At 41.3% G+C, this 13,697-nt stretch overlaps 1 protein-coding gene across 4 annotated transcripts in view; it reads left to right on the top strand.

Moving 5' to 3' along the window:
- ZNF710 (zinc finger protein 710) overlaps positions 1–13,697 on the top strand; it is an 81,322-nt gene that overhangs the window by 41,910 nt on the left and 25,715 nt on the right. Inside the window, exon 1 of one of the 4 annotated variants that reach the window (XM_073653218.1) lies at positions 2,164–2,262. The exons of the other annotated variants lie outside the window; for them this stretch is intronic. The gene's annotated coding sequence lies outside the window, so the exon portion shown is untranslated. Of the gene's footprint in view, positions 1–2,163; positions 2,263–13,697 lie in introns of those variants that run through there. 4 annotated transcript variants of the gene reach the window in all.

Raw genomic sequence — 13,697 nt, 5'->3', positions numbered from 1 at the left:
CGGATCTGTTGAGGGTTGTAGTCTCGTGGCGGTGATCCGGTCCGTGCCCGGGGAGTCAAACTAAGTGGCGCTGTATTTAGCAGTAGATGTAGGACGACTACGCCACCCGTTGAATGCAGCTTTGGAGCCGCCGCTGCAGGGCAGACCGCTGAGGCCGGTGGTGAGATTGTGCAGCGTGGTGGTATAACCCCCAACGGGAGGGGTATGGCCTCAGGGCAGCCGACGTGGATGATGGGGGTAGCAGGAACCACTCGGAGACGGTACGGTGTAGTTCAGGGTCTTTACTGGTGACAAAGATAGACCCTCCCGGAGTACTGGCTAGCGATTGGGGCCTGGTCAGTCCTTGAGCAGATGGGATCTCCCCTGGCCAGGCGGAGTTGTAGGCCTCCCAAACTCACTGTACTCTTCTGGCTACCTTGCTAGAGGCGGGTATAAGTAGCCCACGTCCCTGAGTGTACCGTGTGGTGCTCACCCGTATGGCCGGTGACTCGGGGCCTTCGGGTTTCTGGGCCAGAGGACCTGCAATCCCCTGCCGGTCGGTTTCTGCTGCTGGATAGGAGTTAGTCCCCACAGCCTCGGACTCCGGGTCCGGTGATAACTTCTCAGTCAGGGCGAGCTCTGCAGCTGCCAGCCCCTGACTCCTTGTAACACTGCTCCCACAGAGCTCCTGTTGTTTCTTCCTATATTTGCTTCTTTTCTCTGCTTCTTCTCTACTCACTAACCCTGCCTCAGCCCTAGGTTTATATAGGGGAAGTCCTTCCCCTCCCAGGACTGGGCAGGAGGTGTGGCATGCATAGGATCCCTGACCAAGAGACCTCCCACCTGCTCTCAGACGTAATATCTCTATCACTGTGGCAACCAGACCCCTGGGGTGTCACATATACAGCGCTCAGCATTCAGAGAACTGGCAGATCTGCAGCAGAGAAAGCTGTTTTTAATCAAAACTGAAGCAAGCAGCCCAGTAAAGAAAGGGATACATCACTGGAATCAGGGTGTCTGTCCCTACATCATGGTGCTCTCAGAAGGGGTAGCAAAAACCTGCTGACAGATTCCCTTTAAAGGTGAAAGACACTTTAAATACTTAACACTTATCAGACTAAGAACCTGGAGTGTTAAAAGCTTCTCAAAGTATGACTTCTCAGTGTGAAATGTTTCTAAGGATCCAAATTTAGACTCACTTTTTCTCAATCCCTGATTCTTTTTCGTGTTTTGGGGAATTTAGTCCTCTGACTCCACTTTGATGGAGCATGTTCCATAACACATAGTGAGCCTATCCTGATGCCAGGTACCTTTTGTGGTATTTAGTGATGATTATATTATGTGTAGTTCTTTTTTTTATGAGCTTTTTATGCCAAGTCACTGCACCTGATTTTCTTTGTTTGCCTAAACATTTTTTTTTAATTGCCATAATCATTTTAGATATGTCAACACCAGTCGCGATCTCTTATTGTGTGTATCTGGTATACACCGGGCATTGTTCTATATCTCTGCCACCTTGTGTACTAGTATTCTGCATAGATTTCTGCTACTTTGCCCATACTCTTAGCATCTCCTTGCTTTCTTTCCCATCCATCCCTCTGTGGGCCTCTCTTATTCTCCTTATTTCTTAGCTCTCTCTCATATTCTCACACTTATCCTTTCTATTTCCATCATTCTCTTTTGTCTTGTTTGCCTGCTTTTACCGTCCCCTCCCTTTCCAGCTCTCCACTGAGCTTTCCTCGCCCTCTTTCTTTCTCTTTTATCTGCTCGCTCTGTCTTTCTATGTGCTCCCTCCCTCTGATTAAGGCGCACCTCTCCACTATTCCTGTTGCGGATGCCCTCTACCCTCGTGTATCAGCCAGGCTTCTTTCTGTTTTCTCTATGGATTTTTCTTGGATCTTGTTTACTGCTTGCATATAAAATGTGGAATATTTGTGCACTGTAGCAGGTAAAAAAAAATGTTTATGGGTTTTGAACTATTGGACTAATAATATCCCTGAATGTAAAATTATACAATTAACTAACTATATTAAAGGAATCATTTCATATTGGATACACTTTTTTTTATCATTAAGCTTTCTTCTTTTTTGGTCTGAGACTAGTCCACACTGGAAATGATGCTTACAGATGTGTCTGTACATTTCTCCATTGGTTTCAAAGGCAAACATTGCTGCTGTCATGTAAGAGCTACATAAGAAACATGGAAAAATGGAAAAGAATAATGAAACAGCTAATATATCAGCCCATGAAAACATTCGGGACTGAGGCTGTGTGATTGCTAAGGTATGTGCCAATGAGCCTCTGTGTCACTAAGGGAAAAAAACGAACGTAGAAATCGGTGGAGCTGTTCACACTAATCTTTTCCATCCATTTTGCTACAAAATCAGTGGTACAAGATAATAGAAAACCTCTTGTGTGAACTGAGTCTTAACATCGGAGTCTCAGATAAATGAGCTTCATGCATAAGTAATTTTAGACATCTTTTAATTTCTTTTCTATATCTTCCAGTAACTACATAAGTGGGCATGGTGTGTCCTGTACATGTGTGGTGCTGATGGTGATGTATAGTTTTATAACGAAATCCCTCAAGTTACAATTTTTTCAACTTATAATAGGCTTTCCTGAGCCGTCATAACTCAAAACGACATTCAACTTTGTCACAGACAGTGGTGATAACTGTACTTGGCTGTTTCCAAAACTCCTATTCTAGTGAGCTTAGAAATAAATATAGAGAGCGATACACAAGCTTTGTTACTCCTTTCATTCCCTACCTGCATATGGCTGCCAATCTCTATCTCAACAGGTAGTATGGGGGTCTGCAAGCCCCCTTTTTGGAGATACAGGTTGGTATCAAAGTTGGGGCATATACTGTTGTTGCCAAAAAGGTCTGCGATGGGAATAACCCTTCAAAATGTAAGGCTGGAGGACCAAATTGTAACATAGACTTAACTACAAAGTTAGTGTACATTTTTCAATCTGAATATGGCACAGATTTTTAATTCAGAATAAGTATGTAAGAATGATATTTTCTCATGTCACATGGTTATGTCTTGGTCTGTTTTTGCATCAGAATTTCAGCCCAGTGTAAGATCTCTGGTGGACAAGTCTAATCATGACTGTTGAGCTGAAGCCAACCATTTGAATACATTAACAAGTCATGTCACTTTAAGAAAGTAAAAGAAAATCTAGATACTTTATCATTTTGTATTGGTTTGCAGCATTCTAGTGAAGATTCTTCATTTCCAAATCTTACCAAATGTGAACAAAGAATATGAGCAGGATACAAATCTTTTTACAGCAAGTGATTTTTTTTAAAGTAGAAATAATCTGGGGATGCCTACATTCTCTGTCTAGACACAGAACACTGACTCCCCCTCCATTCACACAGGCTCAGCCAGCCCCCCATCACTTCACTTTTACCATGACAGACGTCTAACCAGACATGTCAGTGTAGTGTATTAGAAAAGGTCTGCCTGAAAGAATTGGATGATTTAGTTTCGAGAAGAACAGAATCCCTACTTTCCATTACTTTCCTGTTTGCTGTACAAGGCAGGTGTAGATCTGGTAGGGCTAACATGATGAATATGGTGCATATATTGCATTCTGCATAAGTTGCATTGCTTTTGAATTGTTTTGGAATATATAGAAACAAATACGATAATGTAACTGTATTTGGCATCCTCATTTAGATAAACCTTTGAATTGACACTAATACAGGGCTCTCTGCTGAGGACTACGTCAGAGTTTCTCTCGGAAACCCTGAAACGCTGGACTCCGACAGGAACCAAGGCATAGCCCCAATGGAGACTTTCACTGTATTAATGTGCACTTAGCCTTAAAAGGGTATTTTGGTCTATGTAAATTGTCACCTATTCACTGAATTGTTAGATCGGCGTGGGTCCCATTTATGTCCCCTGTTCGACACTGGCCAAAGCTTGTGTTAAATTCATCTAGGGGAGAACATTCCTTATTGTGGTATGCAATGGGTGTCCCAGCATTAGGACAAGCACCAGTCTATAGTTATTAATTTATGTAGACATGTAGACTGGAATATCCCTTTAGTAGAGAACCCAAATCTATTCCCTCGAGTGCAGAAGGTTCAGAAAGAGCATGTTTCGCCCAGGAAAACCCAGTGAATCCATAAGCTGCAGGGACAGCCCATTGATTTCAGTAGTCCATCTCCAATGCTTCATTACCTTTAAAAATTGTTCCAATGGCGATAAGAGCTTTACATCTAAGGTAGAACTTGTCATATGCTTTTTTGGCTGCTTTAGGATGGGATGCAATGTGTATACCCACCTTTATAATTACAGTCCCCTATTTGGATATGATGAGGTAAAAAGCTGCAGATGACAAAAAGCAAGGGATATCTCAGCCTAGGACTTTAAACTTGACAGATCCACTGAAAGCTAATGCTGGACCCCCAATCATAATGGAGTTCTCCTATCCTGTAATTACAGAAGCCATGATGCCAGTGATACAGGGCATTATAAAGGGAAGAGGAAATCCTCAGCATTGTCTGGAGAACTTGTGTACTCCTCCGTAGAAACGTTTTTCACATAATTGAAACATCTCTTGTCGTTATTTCCTGCATTATTGTGAAAACATAATATTTGGCCTATAACATCATATGCTGTAGTGTCAGATATTGGTACCCCTACACTAGTGCCTCAACGTATTATTGGCCCTGAACATATTAGCACCTGAAACTTGTTGTGTATATAAAGTAATTATCATCAGTAAGAAGAAATAAAATGTCCCTGGGTGCTGGACAGACAGCCCAGAGTGTCTCTCCTTGTTAATATGGCTGACCTAGTAAGGGGATTTTGGCAGGTAGGTTAGTGCCAGCGGTGGTCAGCAGTGCACTGCATGTTCCTCTGCACAGGAGGTCAGTTCATCCTTCTCCTTCTTCCAGATCTGTTGTCTTTCTGCTCTGTACAGCTTTCTGTCTGCTTCACTCTTCATTTGTTGGATATCTGTATTTCTTGGTCTTATCTATTTCTCACTTTAACTCTTTGTCACTTTTCTTGTGTTGTGTCTCACGTTCTTGCTCCCTGCTTGCTCCTTATTTTCACCATCTCAGCAACTTCACCCTTTTCTACATACAATATCACTCTCTATTTTCTCTGCACTTTATATCTCTATTCTTCCCTTCCCCCTCTCCTGTCTTCCATCTGTCTCTCCCCTTCATCTCCTCCTTTCTTCCTCCCACCCCTGCTGTTGTTTTCTCTTCACAGTTAATCCCTCATATATCTTTTTTCCTCTCCCCAGTTTTTCCCACTCTTTCCTTCCTCCCTGTCTTAGGGACATACCAGTCCTTCCTCCACCCCCTGCCTTTTTCCTGTTTGTCATGATCAGTCTCTCCTTTTCTCCATTTCTTGACTGCTGTTCCTCTTATCTTTGTAAAGCACACTCCTTCCTTGTCTCCTCATTTCTTTCATTTGTTTCTCCCCTCCCTGCTGCCCTCCCTTCCTTCTCGCCTCTCCTCATGTCTCTTCTCTATCTTCCTGCTCACATCTGACTCTCCCAACCTGCCTGTCCTCTCCTGTCTTACACCGCAGTTCTCCCCTGATTCTTTCTCCATGCCAGATCTGTATTTATCATGTCTTTCTCTGCCTCTTAGTTTTCTGTACATTTCACAGCCTAATGTTTCTTTTCAACATCTTCTTCCTCCTTTTATAAAATATATTTCGGTATATTTTGCTTCTTCTCCTTTTTCATTGTACATATATGCTGTATATGTGACCAGCCCATCTCTATAGTTAATGTCCATCATACTCCTCTTCTCTCTCATATGTTCCCCTCAGTGACTTCGCTTTCCTCTGCTATCATTGTGCACTTACATCTTTCTTTTCCCCTTGTCTTTCTGTCTACCTCTTCCCCCATGTGTACTTTCTAACCCCGATTATGCTGTTTATTTTCCTTTCTTACTTTTTCTTATCTACCTCCTGAATTTCTTGTCTGCTTTTTTCCATTCTCTTAGGTTGCCCTTGTTCTATATCTGCATCTGCTAGTTTTTTTTTCCATTCGTTCTTCTTCCTCGCTCCACCTGCCCTCTCCCCTCCCCATTCTTTCCACATGTCCATCCTCTCTTGCTTTCCATTTCTTTTTTCATCTTTGTGATTTTTTTCTTATTGCTCTTTTTCTATTTTTCATCTCCGCACACTTATCTCTCTCAGCATCCCCTCCCTTTGCTTACTTCTCTCACCCCCTCCCCACTTTTCACAGTCTGCCTTCTTCCATCTCTTTCCCCCTCCCGTCCTTTTTACCTCTGCTGCTTTCTCGTCTCTCATCACATCTTCCTGTTGTCCCTCCACTGCTTCTTTCCTTCTGCTTCTTATCTTCCTCATCTTTCTCTCACAATACAACTCCTTCTGTTCTTCCTCTCTGGCCACTGTCTTCTCCATCTTCTATTTCCCGTGCTTGTCTAACTCTCCTGTTACATTGTGGGAAAGAGTTCTTCTGTACATTCACTACTTGTCCTATTATCCTTTTCATCTTCATTAAAGTTTTTGTGACTGTTTTACCTACACACTATACACTGCACTTGTGTTCAATGTTGCATACATTAACGCTTCTGTAGCTTATAGTTGAGGAAATTAGTAATTTGCTAGATAGAAGGCATGAGTCATGAAGCATGACTGATCATTTGTATCTGCTGTAAGAAAATATGACAGTGCCACTATGATAGGAAGATTGGCCTTACATGCAATATAATCCTGATTACTGACCGTGTAACACACATTCATGTTTACAGAATCTTTAACTGAAAGTTAGGAAAGTGCAGTTTTAAACTGCAGGATCCGTAGATACTGTATTACTATTAAACACCCCTTAAGGGGTCACTTGACCTGACAATCAGGGTCCTCAGCGTTCACATGCCATACTACTGATCTCAATGTTCAGCGACAGGAGCCCTGATGCCAGTAGGGATGAAGGAAAAAAATGTGGACTCCTCCGCGGTGCTGGAAGAATAATAAGGATCCAGGATACAAGGAGCTGTATTTTTGCGGTTTTATTATGGACGCGTTTCGAAGTATAATGCACTTCTTCAGGATCCAACCACGTATCGTGTGGCTGTATCCTGATATGTGGTTGTATCCTGAAGAAGTGTGTTGTTCCTCCAGCAGAGCCGGGGAGTCCACATTTTTTCCTTCATCACTTACATCTAGTCTGGTGACCTGTGGATCTGCAGCAGCTGATTACTCATAAAATGTGTGGTACAAAATAATTGTTTTACTGTTGGATAAGACCCTATTGCGCTTGTTTGCTCCCCAGCTCCTGTACATGATGCCAGTAGTATCGCACATGAGTGCTGAGGTCACTTATTGACAGCCCCTTGAAAAAAAAAAGCCCGGGGGACCCCTGATGCTTCTACACTAATATTGCAGAGGCTCGATTTGATTTTTATTATTTTACTTAAGGATTGAATAACCCCTTTAAATGGCTCCATCTATTTGTTCTTACACAGAACAACCAAACAGCATTCAGTTAGTTTTCCATGCAGGACATGGGTTTAGTATATTTCCTGCTCAAATCTGATCAGTCATATGGTTGTACTTGAAAAAAAAATACAATATGATAAAAAATAACTTGGTTACATTTTTGTTTTGAAAAGATTCGGACAAACCAAAAATGTAGCCATCAATTATTGTACCAAAGTCATTGTTTTTCTCATCCTCATTTACTGTCTGCTGTGTAATATTTGAGGTAGAATATTATTACTAGTTACAAGAAATAAAAAACACTGCAGAAACAAAAACATGTTATCTGCTACCTTTACTCACCTTAGTCTTACCGAAAGGATGCATGCATTTTAGGGAATGCTTTGCAGCAAATTATCTGCAAACCATAATAGTTGTAAGTTCAGACTTAGAAACCTCTTCACTTGCAGTACTGTGCAGAAGTTTTAGGCAGGTATGGAAAAAATGCTGCAAAGAAAGAATGCTTTCAAAATACATGTGTTCATAGTTTATTTTTATCTTTAAAAAAATGCAAAGTGACTGAACAAAAGAGGAACCTAAATCCCAAGATTATTATATGTGACTGTGCTTTGCCTTCAAAAACAGCATCAATTCTTCTAGGTACACTTGTATAACGCGGAGCGGTACCCGTGGGTGAGGTACACATCTCGTACGCCCTGCACATTACATGAAGGTGGGGGTCTTGTGAGGGTGTGTGGACTTCTGCACTGGATCTCACTATCGCTTTCCTCCGGTCTCCTCTCACTTTAGGGACACCCCAGAATGCAGCACTGCTCACAATGGACCTAAGGTCCTCTTTCTATGCACTCTAGGCACTATCTGCCTCTCTGAAAGGAAACGATCTCTTTCCCTTCAACTTAGTCCCTAGCACTAAGGGCTAGTCTCAAACATTAACTCTCACTATTCCTATTGTCAAACTACACACATTATCAATATTACTAACACCTTTAATGCACATCACAATTCACATTATGCATCACATAACATTATACTCGTTTCTTCAAGGGGTAAAAGTGGACAGTATGCCCATCTCCTTACACTTACTCAAAGTTAGGAATTTTGTAAGATTACAGTCAGGTGTATAAGTAACCAGTTATACCAAACAGGTGATAATAATCATCATTGTCATATGTAGGTTGAAACACATTCATTAAATGAAAGAAAAACAGCTGTGCAGGTCGATTAACTGGAGGGACAGCCAAATGCCACTGCAAATGTAAGGTTGTGGAAGACAGTTTCATGTCCCAGGTCATACACCATGGTAAGACTGAGCACAGTAACAAGACACAAAGTAGTTATTTTGCATAAACAAAGTCTTGAAACTGGGGTTTCAAGATATGCTGTGAAAGCTGTAGCACCAAGAAATGGGCAACGTTAAGGACCTTTGACGCAGGGGTTGGCCAAGGAAACTTAGTGCAGCAGATGAAAAACTCATGCTTTCTTCCCTTCAAAATCCCAAAATGTCCAGCATTCCCATCAGCTCAGAATTGTCAGCAACCAGTGGAATCCAGCTACACCCATCTACTGTTTGAAAAAGTCTGTTCAGAAATGGTCTTCATGGAAGAATTGTTGAAAAAAAGCCATACCTTCGGAATGGAAACATGGCCAAGTGACTCAGCTATGGACGAAAATATAGGAATTGGGGTGCAGAAAAATGGTGTGAAGTGCATTGGACTAATCAGTGAAAATTTTTATTATTTGGCTGTAATAGAAGGCAGGTTGTTCACCAAAGGGCTGGAGAGCAGTACAATAATGAGTGACTGCAGGAACAGTGAAACATGTTGTAGAGTCATAAGTTTGGGGCTGCATTTCAGCTAAATGGAATTGGGGTTTCTCAGGATTAATGGTGTCCTTAATGCTAAGAAATACAGGCAGATACTTACATACCATCAGTGAGACGACTGGCTCCAAATTTATTCTGCAGCAGAACAATGACCCCAAACATGCAGCCAATGTCATTAACAACTATCTTCAGCGTAAAGGAGTACAACGCATCCTGTAAGTGATGATATGGCCCACACAGAGCTTTGATCTCAACATTGAGTCTGTTTGGGATTATGCAAAGATACAGAAGAATTTGCACAAGCCTACATCCACAGAAGATCTGTGGTTAGTTCTCCAAGGTGTTTGGAACAACCTTTAAGCCGAGTTCCTTCAAAAGTGTGTGCAAGTGTACCTAGAAGAATTGAAGCTTTGATGCGGTTTTGAAGGAAAAGGGCAGTCACACCAAATATTGATTTGATGTATATTTCTCTTTTGTTCATTCACTTAGTTTATTTTTAATTATTAACAAAATACAAATAGCACTTCTATTTTTAAAAGCGTTCTAATATTTTTTTTGCACAAGTGCCAAAAACCTTTGCACAATACTGTGTTCCACATAATAAAAGTATTCCCATTTTATAAACTAATGCTATATAGCGAGGGTCATCTGCAGTTTCCTACATAGCCAGGTAGCTGAAAGCAACACTGTGCAAGGAAAACTTAGAAAGGGGGAGGGCAGAACTCTAAATCAGTGCTGTGGCCCTTTCAATGGATTGGTACGGTTCCATCCACTGTCTATGTCCCACATACAACTTTACTTTATACACTCATTATAAGACGGGACTAATGATGATCGAGCACTAAAATGCTTTAGTGCTCAGTACTCAAATCAAGCAGGCCAGATTCTCGGACGGTCTCAACTTGAGTAACGGGTATAATGGAAGTCAATGGGAAATTCAAGCATTTTTCCGGAAGACACAGACAGCAGGGCTTTGGAGGCAGGAAAATCGCTGCAATGGATGGAAAGAGCTGTCAAATGGAATGGGAACAGCATGGAGAAGATGCCTGAATGCATCTCTGACATTCAGGTCGCTGCTGGGAACAATGTTATCAGAGTATGTTGTCCACTTTTACGGACTAATAATAAAGTATACAAAATCGAAGATAAAATGGCTTTTACCGTAAAAAATGTTAGGAAACATTCTTTCCTATATAATGACTTGTATATAAGGTAAAATTAAAAACATAAGAAAAACCTGCCTCTTCCACCCATTAGGTCCGAAATAATCCAACGAATCCGAAGTAGTCAAGAAAAGGATACCTGAAATACATAAAAAGACAGAAATAAAGAGAATAGACAGTCCATCGGTCACCAATTTATTACCTGAAATATTGCCACACAGTTTCGATGTAGTGGTCCATGTTCCTCGAATCTGCCTCCGGCGTCGTTAAATAGCAGTAAAGTGACCGCTATTCACAGGAGCCGGGTAGTGACTAAGAAGCTCATCAGAGCCGCCTGCGCTCAGTGAGAACCCGCACCAAGATTTGGTGGATTACGGCGGACCTGCATGGAATTTTTTTTTTTTTTTTAATAAATTGGAAAATGAAGGATAGTGTGGGGGAGTCTTTATTCAAATAAAGTGTTTTTGTGTCTGTGTGTTTTAATTTTTTATTACCGGGTTAGTAATGGGGGTGTCTGATAGATACCTCTCCATTACTAACCCCAGGGCTTGATGGCAGCTGTAATTTTTGACAAATCACAGCTGCCATCAACCCCAACTACCATTACCCCGATTGCCACTGCACCAGGGCAATCGGGAAGAGCCGGGCAAAGTGCCAGAAATGGCGCATCTCTTGTGATGCGCCAATTCTGGGGTTTCTGCAGGCTGATATTTTTAGGCTGGGAAGGGCCCAATAACCAGGGAACTTCCCAGCCTGATAATATAAGCTGCAGCTATCTGCTTCACCTTGGCTAGTTAAAAAAAAAATAGGGAGGGCACCAAGTAATTTTTTTAAATGATTTATTGAAACCAGGCTAAAAACACCTGTGTAAATACACTTAAAACGCATGTGCTTTTTTTTTCAACTGCGGATTTACTGCATCTAATGCAAGTCTATGGGGAAATTCCGCACAGAAACCCACACCGCAGGTGAGATTACGCAGCGTAAAAAAGCACAGTGGGCATGAGATTTCTTATGAATCCCATCCACTGTGCTTGTACTATACAACACAGCGTTTTGAACTCAGCATCCAGAACGATAGTAATCCTGATTGACCCTATGACGTGATACCGCCAGCCAGTCACAGTAATGTCAGTAGCCAACTTGGCTACGGCATTGCTGTGTATGACAGGCAATCCCCACATGTTTATTGGCTGTCTAACAGGCGCCAAACAGGCGGGGCGGGGACTTGAGCATGGCGCTCGGGCTCCCGCGGTACTCAATCGAGTTGCGAGCATTGGCGAGCATGCTTGCTCATCACTAAATTAAACAAGACATAATGCTTGGATATGCAATCACTACCTAATTATAGGGGTTCAATGTCAGATGTCCAAATTGGCTGTGCTGTTGTTTCCTGCACAAAAGGTGGCAGGACATCAATTGTAAGGAACTATTGTGAAGCGACCTTCATTTTCAAGAGTAATGAGGGTCCCAATGGTTAAACCTCTACTGACTTGCTACATGGCATTGCTTTCGATAATTAAACTATTTAGAGGGGTGGTCCTAACTCCGACATTTATGGTATATTCACAGGATATGCTTGCTTGGTTACTTCCAAACCTCCCATAAAAGTGAATAGATAGCCATACATGCATAACCAACTTCCCATGCACGGCAGTGCGAGACAGTCCTGTTCTCAAGATAGCTGACTGTACAGACCTGTTGATCTGATTATCTGACATGATATGTTCACTTTAAAGCATTCTATAAAATCTTGACAATTAAATAACATGGAAACCTTTTAAAATTTAGAAAATAGTTTTTACATATGTTAGTGCTTACCTTTACTTATAATAAGTGCCATGAAGTTTAATGTGGTTTTCCCACGAACAAAGTTACTGTAATTTTAAAGTTGATTTTAATCAATAGATCTTGGAATAATAATAATTTCCACAATTGGATGTATTTAAATAAAATGTTCCTGTGCTGAGATAATCTTATAAATGTGTCCCTGCTGTGTACTGTGTAATGATTGTGTCTGACCGTGCAGGAACATGGTCTGATCATACCACAGCTCCTGGGCAGGGGAGGGCACAAAAGAGTATACAGACAGGACAGCATCGGATCACAGCTGATTCTTTTTGTGAGGTAAAGCATTTCCCTGCCTGTTTTTAAAAACTGTTTTACCTCAGAGAAAGATTTTTTTGTGATCCCGAATTGTAATGTCAGTATATTCTTTTGTGTCCTCCCCTGCCCAGGAGATGTGGTTTGATCAGACCATGTTCCTGCACGGTCAGACACAGCCATTACACAGTACACAGCAGGGGCACATTTATAAAATTATCTCAGCACAGGAACATTTTATTTAAACACATCCAATTGTGGAAATGATTATTATTCCAAGATCTATTGATTAAAATGAACTTTGTTCATGCGAAAACCCCTTTAAAGCAGCAATCCATTTCCTGCATTTATTTTTAGGCCCCTAAACTTCAGTTGGGAACCTGTTCCTATGGCTTTTCTCTTTAGGATGCATCTCTGCCAGTAATATAGGCTGGATGTGAGATCTGTGTGACCAAGATGCATCACCAACTTTTGGTAAAAAAAACAGAGCAAAGGCATATACAGTCTTTACGGTTATTTTATAGCATTTTAAATTTATTTTAAATAACAAAATTCAGAAAAGTAAAGTGATTCATACTTTAGAAATCTACAGAATGTAAAATATGAGCGCTAAGAAACCATTGTCTGCAGCTATTATGTTTAAGGAAAGGAATACTTTGATTATATTGCTAATATTTTGGTCTACAGAAGTGAGCCATAAAAGATCCATTCAAGCAGATAAAGAAACACACAAGGGAGAGGATAGCGGGGAGTAAACTTGCCCATACATGCTGACCCAGAGCGGGGACGCTGACGTGGCATTATAACATATCATATCAGCCTTTATATCATATCCAATATATAAACCAAGAGGATTATTTTGTGTAGAGTAGAAACAGGAGCAGAGAACTATTGCCTTGTGTAAGCAAATGGATGTCACCATGCAAATGGCATTTTAATAAGCCATCAGTCTGGGAAGGGTAAGAGAGAAGCCAAGACCGCTTCCACACAGCCATAACATCATACAGGCAGATTGTAAAATTCATTTTATATCCGTAATCCCCAAACCTCTCGTTCTACTGCTGAATTGGATCTATGGCCCTCCATGTCTGGTGCATGAGAAATGCAGGAGGTTGGGGCATTTTAGCCATAATAAAAACTGTTAAAAGTGCCTATGTTACAGAAAATGACAAAAATGTACACAAA

This window comes from Phyllobates terribilis, unplaced genomic scaffold (genome assembly GCF_046119375.1).
Source record: "Phyllobates terribilis strain yellow unplaced genomic scaffold, ASM4611937v1 Scaffold_11__3_contigs__length_659146591, whole genome shotgun sequence".
Lineage (NCBI taxonomy): Eukaryota > Metazoa > Chordata > Amphibia > Anura > Dendrobatidae > Phyllobates > Phyllobates terribilis.
The sequence above is the reverse complement of the archived record's forward strand: the minus strand, read 5'-3'. Positions and strand labels throughout refer to the sequence as shown.